At 42.7% G+C, this 14,239-nt stretch overlaps 1 long non-coding RNA gene across 3 annotated transcripts; it reads right to left on the bottom strand.

Moving 5' to 3' along the window:
• Positions 1-6,980: 6,980 nt before the first annotated feature.
• Positions 6,981-13,900, bottom strand: LOC121667535. Of its 3 annotated transcripts, XR_006017094.1 has the most exons (3): positions 10,322-13,873; positions 7,873-9,685; positions 6,981-7,413 (listed from the first exon to the last, which is right to left on the bottom strand). It is a non-coding gene; the product is annotated as an uncharacterized LOC121667535 (long non-coding RNA). The 3 variants fall into 3 exon arrangements; XR_006017095.1 differs by having other exon boundaries at positions 6,981-7,421; positions 7,873-13,900; XR_006017093.1 differs by having other exon boundaries at positions 7,873-13,900.
• Between the last annotated feature and the right edge of the window lie 339 nt (positions 13,901-14,239).

Below are 14,239 nucleotides of genomic sequence, written 5' to 3'. Positions count from 1 at the left end.
AAATAGGTGTTGTCCTGTATCTGCAGTATTTTTGGATTCTCCCTGACTCCATTCTTCTGCTGCAGAAGAGCAAACCTGTTGCTCTTTGGGAAATCTTTACATATATTGGAAGGAAGCTAGAAGAAAAAGCCAGTGAGAAGAAAGAGCCAGTGAGAAGAAAAGCCTCAGGCACTGCAGCCAACAGATAAGGCCAGTTCTAGTTTGTGAGAGGCTGAAATGTCAGTACAAAAGGCCACTGAATGCTATCAGCTGCTGTGGTGTTTGCAGCATTTATGGGAGACCGTGCCAAGCAGCAAAAAGTGTGGAAGAGGATCCTGGATTTTGGTGCATCAGTATCCACAGACAGAAAATGAGATGCAGGAATCTGGAGCCTAAGGGAAAATGATAGTGAAAAGAAAATTGGCTGCACACCAGAACGGGGTGTGCTGGTCACTGCCTGCACAAAGCATGAGGGAAAGAGGCTTGGGAAGGGAACAAAACTCCTCCTCAAGGAGCAGTTGTCCTTGGTGGTGACTTTGCATGGGCTTCTTGACCTCTGGTACAGTCAAGCAGCTCCTTAGGTTGAGTCTGAGTCCACATGAGTGCAACTGAAACACCAGCGCCTGTGTCATGGTTTTCTTTTTGTGATTCTACAACAAAGAAACGAAGTGTCCCTTCCTGGGAAAAAATAAACAAACAAACAAACAGATAAAATCTTCCTATAGAAAGCCAGAAATATATTCACGTCATACAATTTTTCAGAGGGGAGAGACCGACCCACAATATTTTTCTTGGATATGTGCTGTTGGTTCAGCGTCCCAGCAGTTGAAAGGATTAAAAAGAATGCAGACTTTCTGGTGTCATTCAGATTTTTGGTCATCTTCCTCTGCAAGGCAGCAGCAGGATGAAACATGGTCTTCTAAAATAAAAATGGCATGGCAGAGAGACCCTTTTGGAATGGGTTGGCTGTTAAAAAAAAAGAGCCTGCTTTCCAAGACCAAAGTGAAACACATTTAAATATTGGTATGAAAATATTCTTCCTGAACTTGTTACCTGGTAAAGGAAAAACATTTTAAAAAATGCCCTGGAAGAATGAAATATGACAGATATTTGATCCAGTGGCAGACTGCTAGGCTGTAAATTTATCAATCAAACCACAACTTTATTCTTCATACCCATTGTTTGGCTCCATTGGTTTTCTGTCCATCAGACTAGAATCTCTGATTACTAATTTTAATCACCTGTATCATGTCAGCTGTCTGGATGGAATGAAAAACAGTTTGGGAGAAGGATGTGGAGAGTGCTTTGAGTAACCTTGGGAGTGGTTTTGACTGGTACCCAGTGCTAGGACTGGGGAATTTCAGTATGAATTTTAACAGTACAAGTGCACTTTAGGCAGCAACCTTTGTTTTTCCCACATACCAAAGGGAATGTGTGCCCTATAGTCTTGAATGTTCTTGTAAGGATGCAACTGACATTTGCAGGTGACAATTTTCCATCTTCATAAACAATTTTTGACATTCAGGCATTGATTGCTGTTCAAGTGGGTTCAGAGCTGGTACAGGCAAAGTTCTGCTGTGTCCAGTGCAAGTATGAAGAGGTTCTTAAAAACTGGCAAGTGTATTAATTGGAAGGAAAAATGAATCAAGACATGAAAAGCATTGATTTTTTTTGTATTTTTTTTTCATCTCTCTTAAAACCTTGGCTCCTGTTCTCTTCTGGCTATAAATATGGGGTTTTAATGTTTTGGTAACTAGATATGTGACCTAAGCCACCTTCATTCTCTTTAGCCATTTTCTCCCACCAGCATTCTCCTTGCATTTTAGAAGAAATAACAATGAACTGAAGGAGAGTCCTCAAAAGCCCCCCAGGTCTAAGCAGATTTGGTGTCTGAAAAATCTTTTCTACATTTAAGCATTGGTTCTGCAGTGTGAAACAGCAGAGCATAGACATGAATTTTGGAGGACTCAGGTATATGATTCAATGCTTTATTACATTGGGGTTTGCATGTCTGGTTCCAGATTTTTTAAGATAGGCACCAAAATCTCTGTTAATAAAACAAGGTAAGTGAATCAATTCCTTAAACATGACTTGATCTCAGATGAGGTTCAGCCACAAACTCAAAGAAAACCTGCATATCTCATGCTCCGTGGTCAATCCCAGCCTGCCTAAACTCTGTAACATAGCCTATAATGCCTTGGCTCCACTTTAAATTTCGTGTGTTAGCCAGAACTTTGAAAGCTTGTGGCATGGGCTCTGTGTGTTCTAGCACACTGCCAGATTAGGAGGGGGGAAAAAAGAAAGAAGAAAGAAAAAAGAAAAAAGGTATGCCAAAATCTGAGTTCCAATGGGTTTTTAGCCAAAAAAGGAGACCATGCATATCTTCAGAGGAGAAATACTCCAGAAAACTCCTAGAAAGCCACAGGCAAGAAGTGCCATTTCTTTTCATCAAAGTGGTTCCCTCCACTGCCACTTTATTACTTCTGCCTTTAACCTCCACAGGGGACAATTGTGCATGTCACCCTCCCTTATATCAAGCACTTCTTTTTCTTTAGCACTCTCAAAGTAAATTGGAGATTACTTTGAAGATTCATGTTAGGCAATGAAGTGCGCACACATACTCACATGCAAACACCTGCACAGGCTCATGAAGGCATCTGTGCTGCTCTTTCTTGCATTTCCAGTGACTTTGTGTCTGCATTTCTGGCAACAAATTAATCTAGAAGTGGAAAATCAAGAAAGGGTTAATTTAAAAAAAAAATCAAACTTTGCCTTGTTTGCACTGATTTTGCATCGGTTTCCATGGAAATGGAAGTAGAACAAGCCAAGAGCAGTAGTGTAGCCAACTTCAGCTGCTGGCTTCTAGTTCTTGCTCCTGTTTCCATGGAAATAGATGCCAAATCAGCAAAAAATAAGGTAACTTGTTTTAAGATAGTAGAGTTTTAAAGGCTTGTCCTTATTTAACCTCAATCAGGAAGATAGCTGGTGAGGGGAGGCAGCCAGCAACTCAATGAAAACTTTCAGAGGCTCTTTCAGCAGCTGACTGCTTGTTGAACTCTGGAGAGAGTGAATTCACAGGGCAGCCACCAATCTTCAGAAACATTCTGCAACTTTCCTGCATGTTGTAAATAAAATACATTTTCCTCTTGGCACGGGTAGTCACAGCAGTCTGTGGGAGCCCAAGCTAACATCTCTTTGCATTGCTACCATGCAAGTGCCTCCTTAGGCTGCCTTTGCCTCCCTGAGTTCGGAAAGAGATGTGCTTTTCCCAGCTGCAATATGCAAACTACTCCCATTCCAAAAGCAAAACTTTGTGTCTCAGCCTATGGAGAGAGGAGCAAAGGAGCGTTAGTTGGGGGAATTCCTGACAGTGTTTTACAACAAACACCCCACTTTCTTTTTTTTCCTAATCCACAAAGGTAAAATTTCACTGAGATAAAAAAAGTTGGCCATAACCTTGCTTATAGTAAAATGTGGATGGGAAAGCAGAACTGAATCCAACCAGGAAAAAAAAAAAAGAATCTGCTGTAATTTCAACAACTTTCATCCAAAACTCATTTTATTAAAATAAACTTTAATAGTAAGTTATTTCAAGGTTGGCTTTTGATCCTCAGCTGTTGCTGTGACGGAACTGTCTGTAGGGAAGAGTATTTCTTGGTGGCAAGTTGTGTGAAGACAGAGATGAGAATCCCATCCTGGGCCCCATTTTTCTTTGAATTGCTCTTAAATTGGGATTGTTGCCAGCTGTCCTCAACCTCTCTCTTTCCCCACAACCCCTTTGCTTACATGTTCCTTAGGCATCTCTTTAATAAGCTGCAAAGACACCCTTAGACAAGGGATCATGTCACAGGCCACTTGTGGCCCCTTTTTTGGTAGCAGAATATATCTGGAAGCTCTAAGTGTGGGTATATGTTTTAAAAAAAAGTTCTTGGCTGGCATTTGTGGTGAAGTAAATGCAATTCTAATGAGGCATTCCTTCATTTGCAGCATTACATTTTTGCTTTTAGGGACATAAAATCTGCTCTTGCAAGGGCACGTGCTTTGCTTCACACACGAAGAATATTCCCTCAGGCTGCTGGGTGAGTAAATAAATGAAAAGTGCAGGCCAACCTAATTTTAAAGAAGTGCATCAGGTCTAGACTGGGGCCTCACAGTTGTTAATTTTAGGTATTACAAGGAATGTGCTCATTTTCTGACTGGTTTCTGTGGATCTTCTTTGAAGAAAACCCAAGAAACATCAAGCCCTTCAAGAAATTGCCAAAAAAGATAGAAATTTTTGCATAATGAACACTTAAACACATGGGAGGTTTTTTCCTTTTCTTTTTTGACAGCACACATTGTCTTAAAATTCATGGAACTTTCTCCAGTTGCTCTATCAGACATTTATTGCTGCTGTTGCTGCCATTATGTGATTTCTTTGAAGCGGCTTTTGAGCTGTTGAGGTCCTGTTTGAGGGGGGAACCCAGTGCTGTGTTACTTATGATGCTCCATGACATTTCACTAGTATTTCCCCTGGAAAAGCTTTAGCCTCTTCCGTAGTGGCAAAAAAAAGTATCAGGGAAGCAATGGAAAGCCAACTCACACATTGCAAGGAGGGTGGGGGAGGTGGAGGTGAGAGCACCCCTGCTCCCCAGGTGTTTGTAATTCAGCTTTCAGTGTACTTTTTTGGACACTCCATTACACAACAGTTCATCATCCTCGAGGCTTGCAGCAGTGCTTCCAGGCCTCCAGGTCCCTAACCTGCACAAACGTCATCCCCTCCGGCTCTCCGTGGTTAAATCACACTGGGAGGAAAAACGGGAGCTGTTAGCCAACTCTTCTGCAAGCAGCTCAGAGCACCATGGCACAACTCAAAGGATCATGAGAACAAACTAGAGAACAACAAGTTGTGGAGCCAAAACCAAGAGAAAGCAAAAAAAGAGAACAAGGTCTGACATGAGGTGCATGCGGCGAGAAATGACACACGTGCGCTTTTCTGTGAGTTTCGTAACTTTGGCAGATCCCTGGATTGTGCTGACAGCTCTGTCCTGGGAATCCAGCTCTTCCAGCCCACCTGGCCCTGCTGCTGGCCCTGCCCTGGCGTCCCCAGGAGGCTCTGGCAGGTGGGTACAGAACAAGGTGTGGCAGGAGGGGTGGAGCTGTTCCAAGCAAGCACAGGCTGTCCTCTGCTTTTCCTGCAAAGTGCCTGCTCCCAGGGCACAGGCTGCTCCCATCAGGAGGGAATATCTCACTGGGGAAGTGCAGCAGCAGCCATCAGGTGCTTGCCATGGGTGCAGGGGGATGCCATGCTGGGAAACTCCCTCCTCTGGGCTCTGGTCAAAAGTCGCTGTACATGAAAACCTCCTCTCAGAGGCACTTGGCAAAGCTGGATGGTGATTGAATAATTTGTAAAAACCCTATCACTCCATCCCTGCTGGTTCCCCGTGCTGGGCAGGGGGAGGTGGAAAGACAGAATGTGGGGCTGCTGCTACCTCCTGTGGCTGACACCCCAGGGTGCTCCTGTCCTGATCCCTGAGCTTGGCAAGACCTCCTCTCTTCTTGGCTCTGGTCTCAGGTTATCATCCGTCTCAATTCCAGCTCCATCCCTGAGATCCTACTTGCTCTCCCAACTTTTTGGGGCAAGCCAGAGTGGACATGCATGGCACCTTGACCTGTGAGAGCCCCTTCTGCAACTGAGGTTAGCAAAGAGCAAATGTGAGCAGTGAAGCAGCACAACTGTTTTGCTCCAGAGCTCAGCCTTGGCTGGGACATGACCTTTGTTCAGCCATCTCACCAGTGGACTCTTAATGCTTGGGAGTTTTCTCAGTGTCTGCAAAATTTCTTAGGTTAAAGTCTAATTTGTCCTTCAGTCACAGAGTCATGTCTTTTTTTTCCGCCTCCTTCATCCATGACTAGATAAGGCTGCCTTGTGTATGGCTTGCATCATGTACCTGTACAGCTTTCTTTATTTTATGTTATTGTTTGTACTAATGATTTTAATCATGGAGGTTTTTGCTTTGGAAATGGAGGGTCTGTAGCTTTCACAGCACAGATGGGAGATAAAAGCACCATAATCACAGAGTGGGATCAATGAGACTTTTTCCAGGAAGCTGCTAAAGGCATTATTTGGCATTAACAAAGAAAGGGATAATTAGAAAATAGGCAGAGAAGCCTTTATTCCTGTAATTAATTTCCAAGTTGGAAGTTCCCTAGTGCTCTTCTGTTCAAAAGTGACAGCATATGAGCCATTGCAAAGGAGATGTGTATTAATCATAAAGCAGAAACGGGGAGGAAATTGAAACCTGTGTTTCCACCGACTTTGAAAAGAAAAAAACTGCTGCCTGGAGTTAATGTGTATTCTGACTGTATGTGAAGAAAAAAACAATTATAAATAGTTATTGACATTACATGAAAGGTAAGAGGAGGATGTAGCCAAACTTGGTTTCCTGGGAGACTGGGCAGTCCTCTCCAGTGAGAAAAAAATAATACTCAGGAGTCACTTTGATAGCTTGAGGCTGTGCTTGTGTTTGCAGCTGCTTTTTTCTGCACTAATTTCCTACAATTACTATCAGCCCCACTGATGGCCACAGTGATGGAAGAAGTGTTCAGCAAACTTCCTCTGCCTCCCTTCGTTTTAACACTGTCAAAACTGTTTCTGAACAAGAGTAAGTGGCTCTGCTTTAGGAATGCCAGCAGCCACAGCCGTCTTGCTTACTGCCTTGCTCCCATCTGGATCTTCAGCTTTTTAACAGGCAAACTGAGCATCTTCCCCCAGGGTAAGATTGAAAATTAGCAAAGGAAGAAGGCATGCACAGCTTTCTGTATGGTTTTTTCCCTTCTGTCCCCTAGTCTGTGGCTGTTATCCCCATCACCACGTCCACAGCTGTGGATTTGGTGCAAAGTGCCCAGCTGGTGAAGGCACCAGCCCTGCTACAAGGGTGAGGTTGGAGAGCTCTAGCACTGGTGTTTTTACTCAGAAACGCTGAATCCCCTCAAGACAGCTGGTGTTGCACACAGAGACACATATTTATTTTTTATTTTATATTTTTTAAATATGGACAGCTTTACAATTAGTTTTTTTCTTTCAATCTGGGTTGAACTGATATTGTTGGCTTTGTATCATGGGTGGCTTGGCTGATGCCTGGTGTAGGTGAAGGTAACACTCATGGTGCCTCCTCACACCATGAGGAATTCACAGCCTGCACACACTTGCAAGTTCCCATTTGTGCAGTTTTGGGGTTGACTGTAGAACAATCGTGCCTTCAGCTGCAATGTAGCATGTATGTATTTATATATACCATCATTCACATGGCAAAATTTTGCATGTGCACACACGCTCTCTTTGTAATGATTTTCTCACTTATTTGCGCATGAGGTTGGTTGGGTCTCTTTGCTTACATTCCTCTTCAGCTTTCTCCAACTCTAGACCTTCAGGCAGGTGAACCTGGCATCTCACTTTACAACTGGATCAAAAAAAAAAAAGCATAAAGGTAAGAAGATTACATACAGGTTCTATATGGCTTTATTTTTTCAGAGTTCATTCAAGGACAATCCTTCTTTTAGGTCCCATTCCTAAAGTTTCTTTGCCTAAAGCAGAAAAATATGTACATGAGCTTATCACAGAGCTATACCCAGCATTTCACAATGTGCAGCTGGCATTTGCTGATGGCAGCACTGGTGGAGAGCTCTGTGTTTCCCAATGCATGGAGAGAGTGTTTGAAACAACAGTTTTCTTTTCTATTGTTAATTTCCATATTCTGTTCTCATTGCAGGAGCTCCAACAGTTTGCTCTCAAGCAAGTGATGCTATTTAAATTCTCCTGGAAATACTTCTTACACATGCAGGAACAAAAAAAAAAATGATCTGCATGTCCCTGGCAGAAATATCTTCTGAAACCGCTAATGGTTTTCTTACCTCACAACTATATCCATGGAATGTTCCTGCATTTACCATTCCAAATCACTGCAGTGATGGCTTAACTCAAGACAGACAAGCTGCTGTTCTCCTTCCAATGAAATGATTTTCTCCTGATGTATGTCCTTCAGTCCCATTTTTGAACATAATCTGAGAAAATCACCCCAATCACTGTCAGTAGTTAGTCTTTGGCCAGTGGTTGTAAAGCAAGTTTTCTTTTTCTTTTATCCATTTATCTCTTCAGAGAATAAAGTTTATTATCTTTCACAGAAAAAACTTTAAAATTTTAATTGTGTGAATCCTTTTAGAAGGCAGCACTAATTATTTTTGATTTATAATTATAAATCAAGTTTGTAGAAAGGCATACATATGAATGTTAAGTACCTAAAATATCTTAAGAAAGTACAGAATAAGATAAACAAAAAAGGCTCCTAAATTACAATTTTCCAGAACACTTAGATTTCATACTAACACAGGCAAAAATACTTGCTTAGAATACAACTTGAAGATGTGACAGGACACAATGTCATCCTTTTACAGCCCACGTAAGATATGTTATGATGCACTGCAGTCACTGCAAAACAAAAAACTTCAAAGACAACTTAGTAATACCTTGATTAATGCAAATTTTGTGAAACATTCAAAAGGATATTAACATGTACTCAAATTTTATCCCTCGTTGGCAAATGTAAATGTAGCATTTGGCTAAATAATTGTCAAAACTTCCACATTCAAAATGTTTCAGTAGTTGATTAAACTGCAGAATTAACTTTTGTGTAAATCTTCCTGAACCTTTTGATTAGCTTCCCAATTGTCACTGGAAATTTATCATAAAAATTACAGTAGCAAGCTGAAAATTATTTGAACATCCCTGGAGCTAAGAGTCAACTAAATTGAAACCTTTTTAGTGATTGCTCTGTTCTTACTCTTTGCTCCTGCAGAAGACAGAGCAGCATTTTGGCTTGTCCTAGAAAGGAGTCCAGCTTGACTGCAGGCAATTCCAGCCTATGAAGAGACCCAAAATAGACACCTGGCTCATTCCCAAGCCATAGTTTCCAAGTGAACCAGCTCCCAGCTTAGTCTCAGCGATCTCTCACTCACACAGAGACAGACTCTGCTGCGCCATTCATGCTCAGCAGTGTGTTAGTCCTCAATTAATAACACAGGCTGCACCCAGAATCAGGCATTTATTCTCTGTCAATAGTTTTAAGACAATCTAGATCTCCAAAATGGCCTTTCTTTGTGGAGATAGACCTCATTTGCTCTAAGCCCTCGACTGTGGCTGTCCTATTTAGGCTCTGTTGGACTATCAAAAAATCCTCTCTTTCAGCCCAAGTTATCCCAGCGCTGCCCTGGCCGACAGCACAAGGAGGTCTGTGTGGGAAGTGCAGTCCATGGGCTGTCCCAAGGTGCTCCCACCCTGTTCAGAAGATCTGACACAACTTCACTGATTATTAGCAAGGTATTTTGGGCTTCTGAGCAAGAAAAAAAATCATTTAAATTCGTGGTTTTCTTTGCTGTGAAAGGGAAATTAGTTTCTTACCCACTCCTCCTTCCAGACCGGGATATGACTCAGATCCTGATAGTTTAAGGATGATCAGAGCCGAGACTGGATTTCTTTTGTGAGATGTGTTGTAGCTGTACTAAACGCTGAGGATAAAATTACCTTCTGCTGCAGTCTGCTGCTGCTGGAAAACAAGCAGGACTTCTTCCTGTAGACTGACTCTTACGTAGCTGGAGGTAGATTGCTTTTCATCTGGACTCCAGTCAAATTCACAGTTTTAGGACTTCCCATCTAATGCAATCTAAAATTCTTGTAAAAATACCAAAAGAAACATACTTGTGCAGCTTTGATAGTGCTGATAACTGGGCAATGTACATCATGGGCAATCACTTCAGAAAGGTTTATGTTTCTGCTCAGCTTCCAAATGAAAAGTATCACAAGGAAACATGGGGTTATTTGTGGTGCTAACAATGCGTATTTTTGAGGGTCTCTGGTTTCCTGTGGCACCTCATCCTTAGGGCACTTCATTGTGAACCTGCTGGCACACATCCTTTTCCCAAGCCCAAAGCCACCTGGCAGCTACAGCAGGAAGAATGAAAAGCAACATCCCACTTTCAACGGTAAATTCTCAACCTGTGCATGATTTGTTGTAACAATCTGCCTGTTTGCTCTCCTGCAGGGATAAATTACTGGTGTCTGGACTATGCTGTAGAAGCAGAAAGATTTCATAATAATCCCTAAGCTTATACTCCAAAGCACAAAGGTTTCTCCTTTATTTTAAAGCATGGGAATATCTAAAGCAATATTCTCCCCATGCAGACTTAAAATAGTTTTGAAAGCCAAAGTCTTATTTGGCCTCTGACATTGCCTTTAACTTAAAATAAATGCACAAACACGCATCTTATAGAAAAAAACATTACAATAATAATTATTCATTTTCAGTACCTGGCTTAAAATACTTTGCAAGTTCATTGATGTTTCAGATGGCTGGAACTGAGCACAGTCTGAACCCCAGGTATCTCCTGAGGCATTTCAAGTACTGTATCCCAAAGCAGAGCAGTCACTAGTGTTGTTTGCTTTTGAAAATCTTGACATTTCTGTTGGCTAGATCCCTTAGCTCCAGGTAATACACAGCAGAAATGAACTGCCCCTCTATACACATGCTCATGCCTTTTTTAAATGATATTTTAAATGTAAATAACTCCCTGAATACTCGAGGTTCAATCAGCACACAGTCCTTATACGTAGGACGCCTCAAGATGGCACTCTTGAACTGCAGAGTTTTTCAGGGAGGCTGATTATGAGTTTCTTGCAAGGCAGGGAAAAAAAAAAAAAAAAAAAAAAAAAAGAAATGCAATGGTGAGTGTGAACCTGTGCAGGAATAACCAGAGAAAATATCGAGTAGAACAGCAGTATCAGACTAAGGCGTGAAAACCTATCAGAGTTCACATGGCAAAATGTACTTCAAAGCACGGGTTATTATAAAAATTAGGGTTGACAAACCCCCCAAATTTTGTGAACAAATCCACAGTTTTTTTGAAGCTTCATCCAGTTTTTTATCTTGCTCACCATCCCCTATTCACTGCTTCCTTTTCTCTCACTGAAGGTGTTTTGATGTTACCTCATGAGTATCCTGGGGCTGGCCGAGGTGCTGCTCGTGTTTGGTACAGATGTGAGGCAGAACACACTTATGTAGGATATTTTTGCCAGTGGGATGTGAATAAAGGATGGTGAGCAGGAAAAAACCTGGATGAAGCTTCGGTCTACAGACCACAGGTAGAATTCTGTGGTCTATAGAGGCTGTGCCTCTCAGTTCCTCCTTCCATCGCCTCCCTCCATGGAACAGCGGCTGTGCAGATCTGTGACAAGAGACCCTGATGCCTCCTCCCTGGCTGTTCCTGCTTTCTCCTGCAGCACAGGGACAGAGGGAGGAGGCCCTGATGTCCCTGAGCTCGGAGAGGGACGAAGGACACCTTCCTGCCCTTCATTTGGGTGCTGCATCTCTCACCTACTCTTCAGACGTCGTAGCATCATTCCCTGCAACTCCACTGGTCTCCTGGGTGGGAATCCTGCATAGAACTGTGTCAGCATTGCCTGGGGGTTGGATGGGGCTGCTGTACCATGGCTCCCAGGCAGTTCTAGAGCAGCTGGCTCCAACCAGGCACTACGGTGGGTGGGGAAAGGCTGGCACCAGCTGGTCATCAGCCCTGTCCCATGGGGTAAGGGGGACCCAGACTTGTGTGAAAGAGGAGCTGGGAAGGGGGTCATCAGCTCCCAGGCCTCCTAGAGCCTTTCTCTCCCTCTTCATCTTCCTCTTCCTCCGTAAGAGGAAGTTTTGTGGGATTCAGAGAGATGCAATAGGAAGCAGCCATGGGAGGGAGGATGAAGACCACGGGGGACTACCCTGGCTTACAAAGACTTTTTGGTGTTTTTCTACCATGGCATTTGCCTTCCCTGCCACAGCAGTTTTTCTCAGGTGTTGCTTCTCTCCGTGTTGCCTTTGGTGGCTGTGTCCTGGCAGGTCGGGGTCACAGCTGGCACCCTTCCAGCCCACCAGCCAGCCTGCCTTGCTGGCCACATTGGAGCCACCACACTGGAGCCAGCTGTGGATCGCTCTTACAAAATCATCTGCTGACTCACCCTTCCCTTGCTTGCCTAAGTGAAATCATGCCTGCCTTTAAAAATCTCATTGCAGCATTACATGAAACGTTTATCCAGTTCTTTCACTGTCATGAACTGCTTCAGATAAGCAGCTGTGAGGTTTTTGGGAAAGATAATGCGTTTTTTTTCTTTGTTCCAGGGTCTCTGAAATAGGCATTACTTCTTCTCTGCTTGGTGATATAAATATGAATCTGTTGAATCACTGAGGCTGTTCCTGGAGATGCTGGGAACTTGCCTTCTCCATTGCAATGTGGACTCAGACAGATGTCTCTGGGCCAGGTTTGGTTTAGGGACCAGCACTGTGAGAATTTTCAGTTGCTGTGCCAAGATTGGAGGCATTATTTACGTGCACCCTATTTTGCAGAGCCAGTGTCATGCATTGAATCCTTGTCCAAGCCAGGCTCTGGCACAACAGGAAGATTAGTTACCCAAAGCAAGAGCCTGATGAGTGATGGATTTGAGAGATGGACAGGCAGGTAAAAAATGAGTGGAATTTTGTTCAGGTTGAGCCAAACAACAGAAGTGTGGGGTTTTTTTTTTCTTTTTACTACATTTTGATCAATACGAGTTTTGGGGTTGCTTCTGATTTCATAACTTTTTATTCAATGTTTGTTTTAATTCTGATTCACCTGACACTTTAAATTAGGTTCATTTTTAATTGAGAAAAACCTGTATATGTTGAAGGTTCTGATGTTTCCCAAATTTAACAAAGAGAAAGCTGTTTTTTCAGAAGGAAACTATTTCAATACGACTTTAAGGAAAATACTACCTAATTTTTTCTTTAGGAGAACCTACTCGCCAATCATGATAAATCTTATTTATTTCATTTTGTGATGATTATTAAAACAGTATTGAAACCATGCTTTGGTAAGTGATATACTACTGCACCTTGGTTTTTCAAACACAGCCATGTCATGGGGCAAGAAGACAGTTTAGGACTTGGCGTTGCATCTCTCCTTTTGAGGTGCTGCATCTCTCACTTTCCTATTGTTTTCTTCTGTCATTTGAATTGCTTTGTATGCTTGGTCCTGTGACATCTTTAGAATGTTTTCTACAGCTTAAGTAGATCCTCAGAAACACCAAAAGCTGTGTAGAACTCATGCAAGTGTACAATTCATCAGTTCAGAAAGGTACAAATAAAGACGTTTAACAGCCTGCCATGTGAAAAGCATCATTTTTCTATCACTCCTGTTACACTGGTCATTTTCAGACCTTATGTATTTACATAACTCCCATTTCTTTCTGATGTGAATAAATTCTGGTTTGAGTTTTTTTGTTGGTTTTTTTTTTCACATACAACACCCCCTAAAAATGAAAACAATCTTTGAGCTTTGTACTGGAATTTTTTACTTTCACTAGCTGCAAGATGAAAACTAATGCTCCCCTCTGTCTTAGGTTGGGATACTGATTTGCAGAACTTCTCACTGGAGGAGATGGTAGATATTTTTAAGTTGTGCTTGCTCTTTAATGTGGAGAGCCATCTCTGAGAAAAGTTTGCAAGATCAGGCCCATGGTCATCATTTAGTCAAACTGCATAATTCTTAGGTCTTTTAATCTTTTCTCATAAATCAATCCTCCAATCCCCTTAGTCGTATTTGTTGCTCGTCTCTGAATTCCTTCCAATTTTGCAATTTACATTATAATTAGGGCTTAGTGAAACTGATGAGAAAGTGATTTTTGGGGCCAATTTTTATGCTGCTTGTAAATATTCAAAATCTGGCTTTCCCCAGGCTCGTGAAGGCCCCCCGAACTGCGTGACAATGGCAGGGACCTGAGGAACTCCCACTCCTGGGGCAAGGACAGATGTTTTGCCAGATTCCCCCACTGTGGCTTGCCACTAATTAGTATTCATTATCCCATTGATTTCCGTGGGACTGTAACTGCCTACAGCACAACTCACAGCGAATAAAGACGAATGAAGACGGGAGGATCTGTCCCAGCCTGCTTGCAGGATCACTAAATCGCTCCCTGGTTTCACTCAAGGTGAGCAGCTGGGCGCACGCAGGGCACGGGCTGGGATTGGGCTCTTTGGGGGGAAAAAGGCATCAGGGAGAGATGTTCTCTGAAGGAATGTCTGTGCTGGTGGGTGCCAGTGCTGGGCAAAACACCTCCCCTGGCTGGTTTTGGGTGCCATGCCAAGCTCTGCAAGCAGCTTGGACAAATGGTGGACCCTGTGACCACTGTCCCTCCTGGGGACCCTTG

The sequence above is a fragment of the Corvus kubaryi genome, unplaced genomic scaffold, assembly GCF_017639235.1.
Source record: "Corvus kubaryi isolate FWS band 111438036 unplaced genomic scaffold, C.kubaryi_AGA036_p1.0 133, whole genome shotgun sequence".
In the NCBI taxonomy this organism is placed as follows: domain Eukaryota; kingdom Metazoa; phylum Chordata; class Aves; order Passeriformes; family Corvidae; genus Corvus; species Corvus kubaryi.
The sequence above is the reverse complement of the archived record's forward strand: the minus strand, read 5'-3'. Positions and strand labels throughout refer to the sequence as shown.